Source organism: Quercus suber, unplaced genomic scaffold, assembly GCF_002906115.3.
Source record: "Quercus suber isolate HL8 unplaced genomic scaffold, Cork oak 2.0 scaffold_138, whole genome shotgun sequence".
Lineage (NCBI taxonomy): Eukaryota > Viridiplantae > Streptophyta > Magnoliopsida > Fagales > Fagaceae > Quercus > Quercus suber.
Window position 1 is genome coordinate 712,566 of NW_027069600.1, and position 2,922 is coordinate 715,487.

At 36.0% G+C, this 2,922-nt stretch overlaps 1 long non-coding RNA gene across 2 annotated transcripts in view; it reads right to left on the reverse strand.

Annotated features, from left to right (window-relative positions):
* The window catches only part of LOC136068873 (uncharacterized), a 10,174-nt gene extending 9,623 nt beyond the window's left edge, over positions 1–551 (reverse strand). The window contains exon 1 of one of the 2 annotated variants that reach the window (XR_010630174.1): positions 323–551. This is a non-coding gene — a long non-coding RNA (uncharacterized LOC136068873). The remainder of the gene's footprint in view (positions 1–322) is intronic. The other variant, XR_010630173.1, reaches the window with a different exon arrangement.
* Between the last annotated feature and the right edge of the window lie 2,371 nt (positions 552–2,922).

The following is a 2,922-nucleotide window of genomic DNA, read 5'->3' on the forward strand; positions in this document are numbered from 1 at the left end:
ATTAAAAAATTAAAAATAAAAAAAAAAAAAAAAAAAAAAAAAACATTTTGATAGAGAATCCAAAAACCCGAAACAAAAAGAATCAAGTCTAAACCTATCCAACAAAAAAAAAAACTCAATCAAAAGTAACATTTCATTCCCAAATCTTAAAAATTAGGAAAAAAAACAAAAACAATTCACTGGTGCCGGTACTTCCGGCGTCTAAGTTTGGCGAGGAACCCAAACTGCAGTAAACATAAATCATAATTATCGCAAGATTTTGGTTTTCCTTTAAAAAAAAAAAAAAATCAAAGATCAAAGAAAGCAAAAAAAGAGAACTCACCCTGTAACAGAGTACCGCCGGTTGAGGAAGCAATATTTTTGGTTGTCAGAGTCCGACGGTGGTGCTGGCCAGAGATATATCTCTCTCTTGCTAAACTCTGCCTCTTTCTCTATTCTCAATTTCATCTCTGTGTACCAGGCCGCATCACCTCTTTCTCTGTTTCTCTCCGTGTCCCAAACTTCTTTGTATTTTAGTTTGCGTTTTTGTTTTTTGTTTTTTTTTTTTTTTTTTGGGGGATGGATTAGAGCATTAGCATTGGAAAATGCTAATGCTACTCTATTTTACCATTCCTCACTTTATCATTATACCATCCAATTTTACAATCTCCTACATCCCAAAACTCTATTTTTATTAAAATATTATTTTTTAATCTTTCTTTACTATTTCTTTATAACTGTTTTTTTTTTTTTTTTCAGACTCACGTTTCCTGCCATTTCCAACCGTTTTTTTTCCTCTCCTTCTCCCTCAACCTCTAGCAACACCTTAACCCATCAACAACCACCGGAGCAAACCCATCAACAACAATCGCCGATTTGAAACCCACCGGAGCAAACCCATTCAAAAATAATAATCACCGGAGCCACCGCCACCACGACCCGATCCTCTTCCATGACCCGATCATCAACCCAGACCCACACCACCACCACGATCTCCGATCTCCGCCAATCCACGCTGATCCCAAACCCAAAATCAACACAGCTCCGTCACGTCGATCATCGACCCAGACCCATACCGCCACCACGATCTCCGATCTCCGTCAATCCACGCCGATCCCAAACCCAAAATCAGCACAGCTCCATCACGCCGATCATCGACCCAGACCCACATTGCCACCACGACCCGATCCTCTTCCATGACCCAGCTCTGTCACGCCCAGATCAACCCACGCCAATCCACGCCCAGATCAACTCAAATCCAAAACCCATAACCCACAGCCCACCGGCGCCGATTTGAACCACAACCACAACCCACAACCACCACAGTGACCCACGTTGTCACCCACGCCAAAAAAAAAAAAAAGCAACCACAGAACCAGAAGGAAGAGAGAGAGAAATTTCGGTCTGAAGAGAGGAGAGAGCAAATGAGAAACAGATAAGGAAGAGAGAGAAGAGAACTGAAATAATGAGAGAGAGGAGAGAGAAATTTTGGTCTTAAAAGTGAATAAAAAATTATTATTTTTTTAGAATACTTGCTACAGTACAATTCTAACTTTAGAATTGTACTGTAGCACTATTGCAAAAAAATTTGCAATAGTTGGGTTCAGCATTGTCTGATGCAATGGATTTTAAGGCATAAAATGCCAAATTGACCTTAGATATGGCATTAGCATTCTCCAATGCTAATGCTCTTAGGCTGTTGCATTTGGCATAAAATGACAATTTTTACTACATTTTTTGACTTACTGGGTTGGGGCCTAGGGGAATCCATGAGCGTGCACAATTTATCGAATAAGGTTTGAAGCATGTGAAGCTTCAGTAAATTGTTGTCTTAATTTTATTTATCATGTTATCAGTCACAATATAATTATTGATTTAAGAGTTGAATTATCATGTGTTTGCACGGTTTTAGTAAAAAAAAAAAAAAAAAAGCAACCACAGAACCAGAAGGAAGAGAGAGAGAAATTTCGGTCTGAAGAGAGAAGAGAGCAAATGAGAAACAGAGAAGGAAGAGAGAGAAGAGAACTGAAATAATGAGAGAGAGGAGAGAGAAATTTCGGTCTTAAAAGTGAATAAAAAATTATTATTTTTTTAGAATACTTGCTACAGTACAATTCTAACTTTAGAATTGTACTGTAGCACTATTGCAAAAAATTTTGCAATAGTTGGGTTTAGCATTGTCTGATGCAATGGATTTTAAGGCATAAAATGCCAAATTGACTTTAGATATGGCATTAGCATTCTCCAATTGACCTTATAAGGCTTGCGTTTTCTCTTTCTATTTTTTTTCTTTTGAATAAGCGAGTGGGTGTCCGAAAGTGAGCCTCTCCAATACACCGAGCGAAATTCTAAAGAATTAAATCCACAAGTGTCAGCATTTTAGGGGGCCTTTTTTGCTAACGTGTCAACACCTCGTAAAAGCTTCTGCTATTATATATAGTATTAGATATAGAATATAGATATAGATAAGATGTGTGTATTGGGTTCATAGGGCCAATTTTGGGCTTAGCTAAATAATGATAATAAAATTGGATAAAATAGGAGTTTTTTGGGCTTTTTGTGATAGTTTATATCATGATCCAATTTAGATAATGAAATATGAAATATTTGTGTTTAACATAATAATAGAGTCAAAAAATGTTTGGAAAAACCCAATAACTTGTAGTGGTATAAATAGGTGGTACTCAAATAAAGTTAGGTGTAGAAAAGTACCCTAACAGTCTTCATGCTATTCTTAAAATAACTTATGAACTTTCAAATGAAAAGACATCATTTTCCTTCCATATAATAATAAAAGGGCATAATAAGTAACTTAAACATAATTCAGTAACCTTATCTTTAAATAGACTATAATATACTTTATCATAAACTTTCTATCAGACTTATAACACATTCAACATACCTTTCTTATCATCATAATTTTCTTATAAATTCCAAATAGCT